Source organism: Amblyomma mixtum, chromosome 3 (assembly GCF_055824585.1).
Source record: "Amblyomma mixtum isolate Tamu chromosome 3, ASM5582458v1, whole genome shotgun sequence".
NCBI lineage: Eukaryota > Metazoa > Arthropoda > Arachnida > Ixodida > Ixodidae > Amblyomma > Amblyomma mixtum.
In genome coordinates this window covers 431,590,815-431,608,606 of record NC_143014.1, presented here as the reverse complement: position 1 = coordinate 431,608,606, position 17,792 = coordinate 431,590,815, and positions in this window count along the sequence as shown.

Genomic DNA, 17,792 nt, shown 5'->3' with positions numbered 1-17,792 from the left:
TTGTTACAAATCCTGTACCACGCGCTTGATTGTTAATGGCTGTCTCTCGCAACCAGTCCCAATTCAGTCTTTGGTGAAACAAGGGTGCCCACTGTCTCCGCTCCTGTTCGCATTATACTTGAGCCACTTTGCATAAGTGTTATAAACAATAGAGCTGTCAATGGTTTCCGAATAATGGGCCACGAACTGAAGGTATTGGCTTATGCAGATGACCTTGCGTTTTTTTGTACAGATAAGCCAAACATTGATGAGGTTATTCATTTAACGGAGGACTTTGGTTCGGTGTCAGGAAGTCGGATTAATCGCTCTAAGGGTTAAGGTCTTTGGTTTGGTAGCTGGGGTACGACACCTGCAGAATATGCTGGTATAACATGGACATGCAGGCCACCAAAGTACCTTGGCGTCCCTTTGAGTGCCTATAAGCATAGCGCACATTATTGGAAAGACCGCGTGTCAACTCTTCAGCGCTATGCTCAAACGTTTGTCCCCCATGGCCTCTTAATTTTTGGCAGGGCGACCGCCTGTAATCTGTTTCTCGCCACTAAAATATATTATGTACTGCAAATTATTCATTGCGCAAGACTTCCTATGCAGCGTTTTCACAGGGGTTTCGCTACTTTTGTGTGGGATTCGTCTTTTGAATCCATGAGGCGTGATAACCTTTTTCGGCCTGTAACCGCTGGTGACCTTGGTCTAGTTCACCTGTATGTCCGACAGATAGTGTCATGTTTCATGTTTTCCCGTGACACTACACACCCAATAGTACGTTCATTCCTGCAAACAAATTTAGTTCATGTTTTACCCAACCTCATTGTGTCTTCCAATGTTTTTGACCGTCCGTGTTTGTGGGGCATAATGCAAGGGGTGTATTTGGCTGTCCGTTTCCTACTTGTTCGTTTTTCTCCTGAGTTCTTTTTTTTAGTGTCGAGGAAAAAGTTGTATAAGGATTTGATTAGTATGCTCTTCCCTCCGCCCATGTACCGCTCTCTGTATTTTGGTTTACCTGTGCATGACGTACTCAAAAGAGTACGTCAGATGCCAGTCTCGCCGTGTACAAAGACCTTTTTCTTTAAGTTACACACCGGTACGTTGCCCGTTAGAACATGGTTAGAGAAAAAGGGCATTTTTGTGTCTACCGTTAATTGCCGCCTTTGTGATGAACCAGAAACAATTGAGCATTGTTTCATCAGTTGCAAAGATGCAGTACTCTTCTGGGATATCCTGCAACGCACATTTAAAAAAAGAATTCATCTGACTCCACATTCTGTTCGCTATCTCACTGCGCTGCCATTTGTTGATGAACCCCTGGACATGTTCTTTCTGATTGGACTGCACAGCCTCTGCAAAACCCGCATGATGGACAGACACTGTGAACCTGTTGTGTCTACAAAGGATCACTTCAGTCGAATGGTTGTTCATCTAAGAGACGTGTATGCCCAGACTGAGTACGAATCAGAGTGGCACTTACTATTAGTGATGTGCTCTGCATTGCCCCTTTTCTAGTGCATGGTCTTTTCAATATGTATTGTTTAACACTGTTTTCATGATGGCTTGTATATAGTTCATGTTCATAGAACATTACATAACTAATAAATACCATGTTGAAGAAAAAAAAAGTCCTGGTTAGCTCAATTGGTAGAGCGACTGCTCCGGTGAAGCGGTGGTCCTGGGTTCGAACCCCGGACCAGGACGAATTTTTCATTAACTACGAAGTTTCTGAGAAAGCTGTATAGCTTTTCTTTGTAGCCGTATGGCTGCTCTCGGGTGGATGCCAATGAGTAATCTCCCTTATTACAAATCTACTCCACCTTGGGGGATTCCCCTAAACATTTGACCAAGATCCACATATGCGCGCGAGGGTTGTACAAAAATTGAAAAAAAATTGAAAAAATTTAAGTGAGCCACACAGATGTCTCACCCTGTGGGTAATTTGTAGCACATGTCAGGCATGATTATTCACGATGCTAGATGACATCTTCAAACGATACACCTTTTTTCCCACGTTGAAGCGGGACGTCTTGCCAGTAACGTAAGAGGAAGTAAAGGAAACCTTAGGAGCAACGCAAAGCGGGAAAGCAGCTGGTGAGTGTTAACTAATTGTTTGGCTACCCTGGCAGTTTTTCATATGACAGAATGACGCCACCGAGAGGCAAGAGAGATCGCCGAGATGAAAGGATTTAGGGGGGGGGGCAGGGGGGGGGGGGGCGAAGTCGGATGTGGAAGTGAAGTCATATGGTACAGAGGCGAGTGAGGTTGGAACGATTGTTTTACTGTAGTGTTTCTTCTCGCATCCCGTGTGTGGCAGTGGCAGTGTCCGCCCCAGTGGGGATACCTAATCAAAAGCTCTCGTTCACAGAAGGCATTATCGCGTTCTTTTTGGAAAAAAGGAAGGGGGAGGGGCGGAGATGCCACTTAATCTGCAAGAGAGGGAAGATGTCGAAGACAGGATAGAGTTACGGAAAAAGCGTTCCAGTGAATCCAAAAGAACACATTGGAGGCCAACTCGCCGATTTCTGGTTAACTACACTTGGCAAAGCAGGAAGTGAAAACAATTTGTGAACGAGGGTTTTTGGTGGGAAATTTTCTCCGAGTGAGTCAGCTACCCTGGAATTTTGCAAGTTGACTGTTCTTTCATACAATAAGCGCGCGGGAGACGTCTCCTCGGGCCCTCTGGGAGGGAACCATAGCGACCCAACCCATCTTGGTAGCCAGTAGAGGGGTGTGTACTGGAAAAGAGTTCACTGATGTCCAATCCACTCAAACGTGAATGCGAGAACTACATTAGTACAATGAATCGTATATTTGTACACCCCGCTTTTTCTTTACTGTCTTTCCGCACCCCGCTGGTTGAACATGGGCCACCGGCTTGTGCCAGGCACGCGCAGTTCTTTTTTTTAATGAGATTTATTGCCTCAGGGCATCAATGGGCGAAGTGATGGAGGATGTTGTAATGATAAAAGTAATGGGATTAGGTTAGCTGATTTTAGGAAGCCCAGTAGTGAGCAATGGAATAGTCCTTGCGTCCAGGCAATATATGAAGAAGGGTTGCGCAGTAGAAGACCCGCTGCTTTCAGTTGCCGGATCCTTGTATGCTTCAAAGTCCTCGCGTTTATATGTATATCGGACCCCTAAGCCGAGGAAAGACATATCGATACTGAGGCCACTTCCGAGGGACGGCAAGTGTGAGGGCAACCCCCACCCCGGCCGATTCTCTGAAGCGCAACCACCTTTGGAATTCGTTTTCGCGGAAGCGAATTGCACCTTCGGTGGGCATGCGACATCCACGCACGTTGAATTCCGACCAGTTTTCTGTGCTGGAGACGAATGACATAAATAGCGCTTCGTGTTCCCGCCCGTACACGTCGCTGAAGGAGCGGTGCGTTGGCGTGGGCACAGCATTAAAAAATCTCGTCGCAGGTAAGAAGCGCCACATTCTTCCATACTATTCCTTCGAGCCTTGTCCGCTCTTGCAGTCGGAGATTATCCCCTTTTCGGTGATCATCATCATCAGAGGCCTTCAAGACCTCTGTAGTAGTAAGAGAATAGGTAATCACTAATAAATTTCGCAGACTTGCATGATACAAGGTAAACCTGCAAAAACTGCCACAACTTAGGCACCTCATAGCACGTAGCGTCACCTCCGTTTCAAATTCCGTGCATTTACTGTACCCTTTTGAACTTGTGCAACGTGGCTCAGTGCAACAGACAACGTTATTCGCGCGTTTCACACAACTGACGCGCCGCGGTGGTGGTGGTGGAAAACATTTATTTACAGATAAACTTCGGGAGGTGAGGTATGAGCAGACCCAGAGGGGGCCAGCCCTCACAAGTACTAGGTGGAGGTCCCTAGTTCGGGACCCCAGTGGCGTCGGCCGCTGCCCGGGCTCGCGCGACCAGGGCCCGTTGGGCCTGCAGGTCAGAGCAGCCGAGCAGGGTCGCCTCCCAGTCCTCCCGGGTTGGGTTGGGGTGAGGGGGGATAGCAGGGTTGGAGGGGCAGGCCCACACCATGTGGTAGATGTCCGAAGACTTCTCCGCACAGTGCGGACAGCTGCCAGAGAAAGAAGGGTCAAAGTGTTTGAGAGCTGCCGGGCACAGCAAAGTATTTGTATATAGGCGAAGCAGAAGCCGCTCCTCCGCCTTTGAGAGACCTTTACACTGGCGGGGATAAAGACTATGGCCAGATTGATAAAGTAAAGAAATGTCTTTAAACGAGTAAGCTGGAGTGAATTCGAGTTCCTGATCGTCGAAAGACGTCCCAGTCTCCGTGATGAACAGCGGCGGTGGGGAATCAGAGGCGTCTGCGGTAGTTGCATAGGGTGTAAGTGAACCGTTTCTTGTGTTGTGCGCTTGTTTCGCCTAGTGATCTTTCAAGAATGCGTGTGGCTAAGAAGCCTTTTCGCAGCAACGGCAAGTCTTTAACAACAAATTAGTGGAGCGCTGCAAGCTCATCCAAACTAGTGTCTGATGTTATAAATTGCACCAGTGAATGGTTAGCCTTCCTTTCAATGATCTCATCTTGAACAACATTCCCGCTATGTCGGCCGTCTACATGCAGGGCGACGTTGAACCCGCCTGCGAGAAGTTCTGCAGGATTTTGTTTGAGTAGAGTCGTCCAGCTTCACTGTTTCTAATGTTTTTCACGTGGCAGAATTTTTCTGTCTCCTTTGGATCGTATAGGTTTTTCGACGAGCGCCGGCCCTACTGTTGCTGAAGCTCTGATTTATTTATTTTTATTTATTTAAATACCCTCACAGCCTTGCGCGAATTAGTGAGAGCAAAAACTTGGAAGTTTTTGAGGCCAAGCCTGCAAGAAGGAAAAAAATTTGGAGGACACTTAAGTTCCGCCTTTAAGGGTATGGCGTGATTGCTTAATACTCGGGGGACTTATTAGCACACAACACATGGGCCATATGATATCAGAACTAGTAATCTCAATTGGTTATCCACTGCGGGCACATATTCCAAGTCACATGATGCCTGTATAAATGTATAATTAATATATAAATGTAATATATTAATGTATAAGTGTATAATTATATAGTATAATTACTATATCACTAACTAGCACACCTCTACTTCCACTCCCCTCATTAGCCCATCACTAAACTACGTTCGCGGACAGACACTTCTCACTTGTACACTTAATTACTCTAATTATGATCTCACCTAATCCATTCGACTGGATAGCACGTTACAACACATACATCCACTCCACTTAGTCAACGTGGCCAGTGGGGACATGGACTGGTTCGCTACTCAAGGGTCACGGGTTCGAATCCGAATAAGATTTATGAAATATTTTCTTTACTCACTTTACAAAGTTAAGTCAGTTGAGACATGCGCCGTCCTTTAATTCAAATTCAGGTCCTCTTTCTATCAATTTCATTGCAGACATTGACGCATGACGCCACTCGGAGTTTCGGTAGAATCCGGATTTCCCGCTTAACGAGACACATATTAATGCTGTCGATTAACAAAGCCATCTCGCAAATCGGATATCAGGCTCCGCTGCGAGCAGACACGTTTTTGTCGCGCAATCTTGCCCTAGCTATGGGTGAGCGGCGGGGAAGGTTAAAGCGATGGCGCGGATACTGAATGCTTTGTGGACAGGCCACAATTTTTTCACTATAATTTTTTTCGACAAAACTATCGATTAGCGCCCGACAATATGTGCAACAAGATATGACTGAATGAACCAAATGCAGTGCAAAACGATTAAAGATCTCAGCTTAATTACCAACGCTAAGAAGAAAGCGGTGAAACGAAATACGCCGTACTTGATGCCGCTTGTTTTTTATTTTGATTAATTGGGGACTTACCCATTTACATGCAGTTGCGTCGCTATAAAATGCTTGCAATAAGCGAACAGTCTAGCTTTAGAAGGGCACTTGTCCTGTAAAACGAAACTGCGCAACTCAGGATTGCTTCTGCTGTGGTTCCTTCTGAGTGCTAGCGAGATATCAAATGGTTTATGCTTTATTCACCTTTATGTCCAGTTCCACTTGAATTTCATGCGGTGGTCCTTTCACCTTATTCGTTTCCAGACACAAACTGACTACATCCACATCTTGGTCTGAATATCGGCGGCGGCCGCAGCACATAGGGTGCCCGGCGTCCAGTACTGCTTCGCCTTAGTTTAGGGAGCGCTTGCGATCCCGGACGTAAGAAAACACAGACGTTATGGAAAGAATTTCTGGAGGTGCCACACCGTCAAGACACACGTGAGATTGGCCGTGTTTACAGCGAGTGAACACGTTGTCAGCCGCAAAACATCGCAGCTACGCTGGCAGTGCTATGCAGCGATCATCATGCTGTCGGCCATGTTGTCCGAACGGTGGCGCCCCTTATAGGCCGTGAAAAGCGCGAATAGAACACGGAGCTACTTTGAGAAAAGCAACGACAGACAACGGGAAAATAGAGGTGGCCATGGATCGAGTTTGTAAGAATGGACAAGCGGCTAATAAAAACCAAACAAAACAAACTCTAAAAGCCGGTGCACTGTAGCACAAAATCAATGAGTAATTCGCATTCAAACTGGGAATATGGAACGAATACAGTAAAAAAAAAACAGCGCATGTACCCACACTCTAAACAGAAAGGAGTCCAGATGTCCTTCAGCGCACTTCCTTTTATGAAAAGGGAGTGCGCTAAAGGGCATCCTACTCCCTCTTTACCCCCGTATAAGCGAAATCGTGTTTAGAGTGCCGAGTGTAAGACCCGTTGGCAGGCCAAGTATCCTCCACCTGGCCACGTATGTGCAGCCATATCACCTGCTTTTAAATAGTCATCGCGACTGGTATCCTACCGAATAGCAAACTCGTCAACAAGGGCAATGAAATTAATCATCAATTCATCAGGCCAAGAAGCCCTTTTCGCTCATGAACTCCAACACGCGCAAATAGCATGCCAGCAAAACACCGCTAAGCTCAAAGGAAAGTCATCACAGTGAGAGAGGGAGACGGCAGTTCAGACTTGGCCACTGAACAGTGGATCGCATCATAGCAGACACCTGCACCGTGATATATGAAAGCTTTAAAGGGGCCCAGAAACACAATCTTAGTTGACTGTTTTGCCTGTTGATCGCATACAGTGAGTTACAATGGTGCTATTATCGTCGGTGATACAGCGTATGTTCCGTTTTTTAATATTTTAATGTCCTCTAAAAAACAAATTCATGGCTCTGATGGTGTCCCCACAGAGTGGCGGGTGTCAGAAGCGGATATGGCATCACCTGGCACGAGCTTGATGATTGTACAAACAGTAAATATACTGCAATTTGTGTGAATAAATAGAGAAACACTTTGTCACCTGTCTGCGTTTTATATATTAGATGAACAAAAACAACTTGTTCGTCCTAGATAAAAGCCCTGCAAAGCAAGTAAAATAAAAATACACCACCAGGGGCTCTACCATATGGAAATGACGCTGCCAGTGTCAGCAAGAACGAGCTGCAGAGAGTAGGCAACCATGGAGTGCAAACTTCCGCGACGTGTTTGGCAGGCTGTTTTGATTGGTTGCGCCAGGTGCTGTCATTGGGAGAGCGAAATATGAGTGGGAAGCCCCGCCAAAATCGAGTTGAGGGCACCGTTTTGCTTGCTTGTATTTTGAAATTACTTCACTGAACAACTCCCGTTCCTGTGCATCGATTCCTGGAATTCTTTTTAAGTCAGCATCTGTGTGACATAAAGAATCCACCTGAAGTATAGCCGGTATCCCCCCAAGCAGTGTTCTGCAGCCCCTTTAAGGGGATTGCCAAAGGGCGCCGGAAACAACAAAAAAAGATTGGCAAAACAATATAGCGGCATTTAATGAAGATTGGCAATATGCAAATTGTGCTATTCCAATGGACGGAAAACTTGTCTGCATACCGAACCGACAAAATCAGTCTTAATTTATTTTACCTACAAAAAATCATACAGTATTGTTCTATTTGGTATTGTGTACTCAAAGTACCGATTTATCTGCATCGAGGTCGGTGCGCCAGGATCCCAGGGCGATGGAGGTGTCGGGCAAACGACAGCGTTGCAGCGTGCCCTGACGGAGAACAGAGCCAACCTGCCGGAGGCAGTCATTGTGGGAGGACCGGCAGAGTTGCTTCTGCCACCTGTGTTCGTGGCGCACGACGCGTGCCCTATCGGCAGAAACCTAATGAAGCCATACGGAGGAACCACCCTGTCGGATGAGCAGAGGATATTTAGTCACAGGTAAACTTAGTATTCTCGTAGTTAATGGCTTCATGACAGTGTGTTTTGGGCAGTTTCACCTATTCGGCTGACACACATATTTATTTTCCTAAATGCACATACAACGATGAATTCTTGTACAGCTAAAGTTTGATTTAAGGAATACCCCGAAAGTGAAAAGCTTATCAAGCATATTAAGTACTGTTGGTGTCCGTTTTGCTAGTAAACAACTGAGGAAAATAATTAGTGCGCAAGAGAAGTGCTGTTCCACGCGTCCAGCCCACTGATGCATCACTTAGTTACGCATTTGAATTTTTCGTATAAACACTCCTTTTTCTTGTAGGCTGTCAAGAGCCCGGCGCGTTGTCGGATGTGCATTCGGGATCTTGGCGAATCGTTTTCGTTGTCTGCAAACCGTCATCAACGCGAAGCAGGAGAGAGTCGCTGCCATGGCTAATGCGGTGTGTGGCACGCACATTTTTGTGTCTAAAGATGGACAAGGTGCTGCCGAAGGAGGTGGCGAAGTGCGGGAGGGTCCATTTTTTTCGGGATACCGCCATACGGTGCTGCATACGGTGCTGCTGTTCGTGACAAAATATTCGCGTACTTCAAAGGCAAAGGTGCTGTGCCATGGCAGCGAGAGTCTGCGCATGTTGGCACAGTGTATATGCCCAGAGCTAAGCAAAAAGAAGTTAAATATAGGACTGTATTGTACAGCTGTGCGTAGACAACATGTACTACCTGCCCAGACCATTCGCGCTGCCCATGCAGACCCCATAAAACAATATCAGGAAGTCGAAGTGTGGTTATTCCGTGGTGAAATGCGTCTCTAGTACATCCAATAACTCTTTCTGGCAGCGAGAAAGCTTAACACCATCCAAAGTCCTCAGCATCGCTGCGGCAGTTTTGCCAAGTGCGCAGCGGCATCGTTGCCCTCTGCTGGCCGCATCGCGCCCGCAATGGTCGCGAGCACGTTCTTTCGCTTCTCCCACATCTCCGCTCTTTTTCTTGGTTTCAACTTTTTGGCCGAGAGTTGTTGAAGTACGCTAAGCCGAATGGAGTGCAGTTTGCCGGCAGTGACAGCTTCAACATCAGGGCTCTCCTCATTCAAGGTGCCACCTTCTGATGCGACGGTGCCCTCTGCAAGCTGTAATGCGAATGTAGAATTTGCATGACTATACAACCAGACAGAAAAAATGGAATTCTTGTTGTGCAATCAGCAATCATGTGGGACGTACAGGTAAATTACTTATAAACGTTTTTAAATGTTGAAACAGTGCGCGGTGATGCCACTGTTGCTTTCAAGCTAATTTTGCACCTGTCCAATCTGTTCACTGCAAAATTTCTCGCTGGCTTGCTTGTTTCTACTTCGCGCTGCCAGTGGGGCACAGCGAAAAATAACACTCGCCGCCCCCTCCGCAGGCGCGGTCAATTGGCAGCACCAAAATGAAAAAAAAAGCAGCGCGGCGAGTGATGCAGTACTGACAGGTTGAAAGGGTAGGGCACCATTGTAGTCTGCGCAGCAGAGTGTAAACGAGTTTTTTTGGGAAAAAATTTTTTTTTTTCGTTCAAGTTGAATTTAGCATTCGTACTCTAATAGAATTACCCCTGCTACTTGTCAGTGCCCCTTTACTAGTTGCGCATTACTGGTGCTGCCTTCGGCGGAATGCTACTTCCAGGCTACCTCTCAGAAAAATAATTCGTTTAAAGTGACGGGGAGGGGAGGGAGTCTTGCCTTTATCCGCGTAATTGCAGTCTGACAGTGCCAAGAAAAACAGGGTGTAAAAGAAACCAGCACTGCACCCATATTTTGTTGTCTTTTTTTTCCTCGAACGCTTTTCTAAAATATACGTTCAGCGAACTTATCTGGGTTTCTAGCTGGCAAAGACGGCGAACGAGGAGGTTTGTGCACAGCGCTACTAGAAATGGTGCATTATTTCTGTCGTAATGTAAACCTTGCTTTTTTATTAGGAAATCGGCGGTTACATTCATGTAAGATCGTTCAAATATGAATGAAAGGAAGACGCCCATGCATTACTCGCATATTCTTACACAGTCATATTTCGCATGTATGCTTCTCCTCCCCTGTCTTTTTCTCCACGCCACTGGTTCACCCCTGCGGCCCGTCGGCGTGTATGACTCACACGCAGTCCATTTCCGAGGAAGCGGATGGCACCTGCAGCAGGCAGCGCGATGACCACGTGCGTTGGCTTCCAACCAGCCTTCTGTGCAAGAGAGGAATGACACACCGTTTTTTGTGGCACTCCATACGGGTCACTGGAAGAGCGGTGGGCGGACAGGGCACCGCCACTGGGCACCGCAAAAAACCGCCACCTCCGCAAGTACCTCTCTTCAGAGCCCTGCCCGCTCTTTGACTGGGACATTTTTTCTTTTTCTTTGCGGTATGTGCGGCGCTTGTTCGTAAACTGGGTCTTCAAGGCCTCTGTTATAACAAAAGAATAAATCATTTATAAGAGGCACTCCCCGTTTCACCTCGTGCCACTGTGTATTTCGCTTGAACTTTTTCATATTGAGCAGCACGCCTCAACAGTCAAGCCAAGGATTTTTTTTAAAAAAAGTAAACAGGGTGCTAGTTTGAGAAAAGCAACGACAGGCAACGTAAACACAGAAGCCACCTACGAGAGGTAGGCACGCAGGTGATTAAAATGAAGCGGCTAATAAAACAAAAAAAAACAAACCAGATTATAAATGAGTGGCACAAAACATTAACGAAGAATCCAGCTGTTTTATGCCGCAAACACAGTGAAATAAAAAGCGTACGTGACAACAGTGAATGGCATGTAGCTAGGCCATCTATCCTCCATTATTATCCTCCATTCTGTCCCGTATGTGAGCCCACTGCACCTGCTTCTTTTGTGTGTTCAAATAATCATACCGGCCTATTCCACAGAGTTGAGAACTCTTTAAGAAGATCAATAAAATAAACTGTCGTTTCAGCCGGCCACGACGTCATGGTAGCGAACGCACTGCAACTTATCAAAACAGCGCGTCACTGAGCGAAATGCGCAAGCCGACCGAAAACTGGCAAGAGGCGGCGGTTGCCAGAGGTAGCGCGCGGATCTTCGCGAGCCACCGCTAATGGACAACTTGCAAAATTGCGGGAAGGCTGACTTACAGGAAGACGTTTTGCAACCAAAAACCATCGTTCACAGACACGTTTTCGCTTCCTGCAATACTGCATGAAGGGTTTAGCGCGAGAGGAGATGAGTCAGCAGCCCTGCACTGTGTCCTTCTTCGAAAAAGTGTGCAGGGCTGCCCCCAAATCTGCGTGAACCTGAAGCCCCGCCGGACATTGCCAGGTTTCGAGGTAGAGTGTAAAGGAAAGAGCTGAAAAGGTTACAATGATGCATTCCCTTGACAAGTACCTGTCTCGACCCGCTCCTGTCGTTCGCGCCTGGGCTCTATTGAGATAAGGGGACGTCTTTCCTCTTCCTTTTCGAAGAAGAATGCGAGATTGCCGTCTGTGTACGAGGGCCGAAAGCGCGCCTCTCAATGTGGTGACGCATGAACACGTGATGTGTGGCAAAGCACCTATTGGTCGAAGAAAGGGGAAAACCCCTTCCCTCTGGTGGGGGATGGACAGCTCTCTCCATTGTGGCCCCGCTCCCTGCATTGTCACACTAGCAGGGTCATGAAAATCGAGGGATGCCATTCCGAGGGATGCCAGTCCTAACATTCCTGGAAGGGGCACCTTTGACAGGCAAGAGCCACTGGGTTCTAGTGTTGTACTGTACTGTATGGGGAAGGTGTTTCCGGCCCCTTCTTTTTCTCCTTTCCTTCTTTATCTCGTCTTGTTGGTCCTCCTACTCACTTCAATATTCTGAGAATATTGTGGTTGTGCTAGAGGTTGCTATTGTGCTAGGGGTTGACCGTCATTCACATGAGTCACAAACCAATAACGTCACGCCCAGACCCATCGCCTTCCCTTTACTTCTTTCCCTTAATTTCTCTCTCTCATCACACGTGACCTGGGTCACCTTGCCTTTAAAAATAGAGCCCGCAGGATAGACCCCTCAGTTGTCAAACCGTTTGTGTACCGAGTTGGTCCGAAGTTGATTCGAATCGTGTATTCGGGGACGTCTGAACAGTCGACGTGAGGAAAGTGTGGAGGTTGAACCTGCCGTATAGCGAACTGCAACCCAGAAATTCCTGAGGTGAGTCGATCCAGCTGTTCACGCTTGTCTGCCGAGAAATTATCGTTCTATTTGACATATTCACTTGTTGAAGTCTCGATAGCGCTCCTGTTCTCACAATGTTGTAGATGCTTGCATACTGCCGATGGCGTTCGAGGTCTGTTCAGATATTTCTCAGATTGATATCAATATGCATTCGTTATTTGAATGAGGAATGAATGAAGGAAGTCCCGCTTCCCACCTGATGGACTACACGTGGACGGCGTAATTATCAGTGAATTGCAATGCAAAATAGGCATAGATCGGCAGACTCACTCATGAGCGCACTCGTATTGCCTGACTGAAACTCACCCTCACGTCTTTGAGTGTGAGTGTTAGTCAGTGCATGGGTGGACATGAGTGTGAGTGAGGGGATATAAGTGGAGATGAGTGTTAGTGCGAGTGAGTGAATGTGAGCTCCTGTAGTTCATCGTTGGCACAGGCGCAGGCACGTCGGGGATACAATGAGCAGCTACAAGGTTTGTGAGGTCCTTTACAGAATTTCGCATTGCCCGTCCTGAAAATAGATAGTCTCTTACCACGCTCCCCGCACTTCTCGATCTCAAATCCAGAAAAGTTGTAATGCTTAATGCTGAAACAACGACTGTCCGCTTCTCGGCAATAACTGCCGTAAGATGCGGCTCTCGACTGCTGCAGTGGCCTCTTAGGTTTTTTTTTTCTGCGCACAGGTGTGCGCATTGCAGAGCTCTGCGCTGGCCGTAATTTGTCGATTGGGCCGGACCCACGCGAAAAAACTGACCTACTTGGCCCAGCTCTTCAACTGCAACTGACTCAAAGTTCCAGAAAGCTGGTGCTTTTAGATATGTCGAACTTTCATGTCATCTAGGGAAAAAACTAAGTCAAATATCAAAATTTCATCCGCAACATTTCCTCCCTTTTTCTTTCTTGATTGTTAAGCCGCAATTTTTATCCATATTGAACCTATTGTTTGCGTTTTACAGGCTCTGAAAGTTGTGTATGTATTTTCTGCGGGGATTTGAATTTCGCGCTAAAACTTTACTAGTGCGACGTGGCTCCAGCTGGCGACAAATTATTTTGTCGCTACTACACACTACCACCAACTTCTTGCTTGTCTGTGTTCGTGCGCACACAATTTTTTCTGCGGGGATTTGAATTTCGCGCTAAAATTTTGGATGGATGGATAGGAGCGCCCCCTTTGAAACGGGGTGGTGCCAATTGCCACCATACTCAGCTTTTCTTTACTATTTCTTGTTTACTGTGTTGGCAATTCTCATTAAGATTCGCCATCATCTTTATTTACGGTTTAGTACAATTCTGACCTTATGCCACGTCTCTGTTTTTGAGCCACCAATCCTCCAATCGGTTTTTGCTAACTTCCACTGCAGATTTATTTACATGACCATTGTTATCTTTAAACCCTAGGGAAGAGTGACTGTGCCTGCATCGACACCCGGATGGATACCATCACATTTGATTATGAGGTGTTCAATTGTTTCCACAGATCTACCACACACTGCACATGTGTCATCTTCTTCGTTAAATTTCTTTTTGCAGCTGCGCGTTCTAAGGCACCCTGATCTAGCTTCAAAAAGTAGGGCACTGCCTCTTGAGTTATAGAAAAATTCCTTCCTGATCTGCCTTTTCTAGTATCGATATAGTTCTACACTATGTTTATTTTCCATTGAATTCATCCATTTTTTAACTTCCGCGTTTTTAGCCTGTCGTTTAATACTCTTTCTTTCTCCATCCTCATGACCGGCATACTTACGGGTTAGTTTTCTAGTTCTTTTCCGCCACTGTGAGTCAACGTTATTTCTGTATATATATTTAAATACCGTACCTGCCAACCCTTTATCGTCCAATTTCCTGAGGCGTTCTTCATATAGTATTTTCCTCTTAGCTTCCCGTGCTTCGAACGATGCCCAGCCCATGTCCCCTTGTACTGCCTCGTTTGTGGTTTTGCCGTGGGCACCTAGTCCTAATCTTCCAGCAGGTCTCTGATTTACGTCTAATCTCGACTGAACTTCTGCCCTTAAGCACAGAGCCGCATTGCCGAAAGTAAGTCCCGGCACCATTATTCCTTTCCAAATACCTCTTAGTACTTCATATTTGTTGTACCCCCATAATGCCCTATGTTTCATTATCCCGGCGTCTCTTCGTCCTTTTGCCCTAAGAGCCTGTTCATGCTTTTCCGTGTATATCTGCCCTTCGTTTAGCCATATCCCGAGCTATTTGTATTCGGCCACTTTGGGTATTTCTTGGCCTTGTATTGTTAGCACCTGGTCAGTTGTATCGTTAAAAATCATCACACCTGATTTAGTTGCGCTAAAACTGAATCCTAGAGCGTCTCCTTGGTCTCCACAGCAATTACCCTAAGTTTGTAAATCTTCATGGCTATCTGCAAACAGTACAATATCGTCCGCATACATTAAACCTGGGAGTCGCTGCTCAACTACATTTCCGCCTAATCTGTACGACAGATTATAACCTAGATTACTTTCTTCTAGCCTTCTTTTCATATTTATCACATAGAGCATGAACAGCAGCGGTGATAGAGGACAAATTTGAAAAACAGCGCAATCAAAGACGAGACACAAGGGTTTGGGTTTGGGTTTATGGGGTTTAACGTCCCAAAGCGACTAAGGCTATGAGAGACGCCGTAGTGGAGGGCTCCGGAAATTTCGACCACCTGGGGTTCTTTAACGTGCACTGACATCGCACAGTACACGGGCCTCTAATTTCTCCTCCAAAGAAATTCAGCCGCCGCGGCCGGGATCGAACCCGCGTCTTTCGGGCCAGCAGCCGAGCACCATAGCCACTGAGCCACCGCGGCGGCCCGAGACACAAGAGAAGGACAAAACACCAGCGCTGGTGTTTTGTCCTTCTCTTGTGTCTCGTCTTTGATTGCGCTGTTTTTCCAATTCGTAAAACATGTACCAACCAGCCCGTATTTGCCCTCTTCTGGAATAGAGGACAACCTTGCCTTAATCCTTGGTGCACCCCCACAGTTGTGGCACTTTTTTTCCCTTCCCATGTAATTTCAACTTCATTATCTCGTTAGATTTCCTGTAGAAATTCAATTACCTCATGACGATACCTAAATCTTTCAATATGCTTCACAGGAGTTCCCTGTTCACGTTATCGTATGCACCGCTTATGTCCAGAAAGGCTAAAAACAGAGGTCTGTTTTCCGCCTTAGCTATTTCTATGCATTGGGTAATCACGAACAGGCTATCATCTAAGCGCCTACTCCTTTTGAACTCATTCTGAAGTTCTCCGAGTATCCGATTACCTTCTACCCATGACTGTATTTTTAATTTCACAGCCTGATTTGCCAGCCTGTACACAACAGATGTTATCGTAATCGGACGGAAGAATTTTATGTTCATCTTATCTCCTTTCCCTTTATAACTCAAATTCATTTTACTCCGTCTCCAGCTGTGCGGAATTTGCTGATTTGTTATGACTGTCTCCAATGCTTTTATCAGCGCTTTCTTGCTTCTTGGGCCAAGTTCATTAATCAGCTTAATTGTAATTTCGTCTGTCCCTGCGGATGTTACTAGTGAGACGTGACTCCACCTGGCGACACATTATTTTTTCGCTACTAGTCTCGACTAGCTAAAATCGAGTTCGTGTAACTACGCGTTGGTCGAGTTGGGTTGACTTCGCTCAGCCCGACCCCTGACTCAACCTGGCGTTATTAGTTCATGTAAACAGAGCTAAGCAAGAACTCGCTTATACAATGCCAAAGTTTGCATTCAGTCACCATGCATAGCTACAGGACGCTCTCAGTGCTTTTGCGAACCACACTTCTCGTCCTTTTAAGTTTCATCCAACTTTGATTTGCTTGGTGCCTTGTTGGTGCCGAGAAGCGGAAGAGGAGTGTTCGGCGCTGGGAAGGCTCGTACGAGTCTAGGCTGTCACTACAACCGAGGACATGCTTCTGTAGCTATGTAAGGAAGGCTACGCGGGAATGGGAAGAAAACCAGTCATAAGGCATTGTGCTAGGAGCTCCTTTCTTTCCTTTGATTTAGCGACTGACTGCATAGGTGTTCAACGCAATGAACCCTTTTCCGGGTAATTTCCTGGGGATGCACCAAGCCTCGCATCCGCCATTTTAAACGACCACACCTGTCTGCTCAGGGGAAACTAGTAACCCCACCCTACCATTGTAAAAGAATTTTCCCAGAAAAGACTCAAGGAAGCTTAGGCATTCCAAACCGGAAATGCTAAATTGGTGGGTTCCTGGGAAGTGGTCCATTGTATGACCCCCACATCCTTCTGGGCTCAATGGCTTGAGAGGGGTTAACTTTTTTGTGCTTCGGTCCCCGGAACTTTTGCCGCATACCTACAGAAAGTTATGGGCTGTACTTTTTGTACGCGGAAGAACGAATACTTTCGTGTCGCGGTGTAGTTTACACACTTGGAGGGGCAATAGAACTTCCCTCCTTTTTGGGGTACTCAGGTGTGGCCATCTATCCACAGAAAAAGTTCAAATCTGAGTTGCCTTCTTCCTGGTGAGCCCGCTTAATATTTGATGTTTTAATTTGCGCCAGAAATGATTGTTGCGTGCAGCCGGTGAACCGCCTTGTCACAAGAACGTGCACAGTGGGATGCCACGTGACGCATACGCTCCCGGAGGGGGCTTGACCTTACCCGTATTCTTGGAATCCTTCATTGTCCGGCTCCCTTTATCCCGCAGGGTAGCGAGGGTGACTTTTCTCTAGAGGGTGTTGGCATGACTCACCCCCTTTCTCTGCAGTGTTGTGGCTGGTAGAGAAAAAACTGAATGGAAGTTCTTTTATCGCGAACGCGGCAAGCCATTGCTTGCCGCGTTCTCGATGGCGCTTTTCCCAGTAAAGTCCTACCGTTTCAGAAGGGGGAGCGCTACAAAATGGCTCACAAGTTAGCTGCATACGCATGCTTCAGCGAACGACGTTGGAGAATAATGTGGTGCAATTTAAGCACACCCTATTACTAAGCGGATGCACATGTGTTCTCCGCACGCACTTGCCTCAAAAACACTGCTCTGGTTTGTAAAACCTCCTTTAGACAGATTGTGTGCAATGCAGTGGTAGTATTCTGCCGGTGTCGCCTTTTGCGACATGTCGCATATGGGCGGGGCCTAAAAAAGTGCTTACAGATGCTCGAAGAAACGGAAAAAGCCGCCGGAACTTTCGTCTGCGGTTCATTCATTCACTCCGAGAAGCGACAATTTACCACTACTGATTCACTAGCAGCAGTAGTTTCGTATCTTTTATAGCAAGAATATTTGCCATCACATGACGTCTAATGTTCAAAAAAACATTTGCAAATTTAATTTAAACTCGCTTTACTTCATTTAAGTCTATAAAACACCGCGAAAAAGCTCCAAATCTATTTTTCTTTCCCATTAGGCTTGCGCGCTCCAGAATCTAGAGCGTATCTAAAAAAC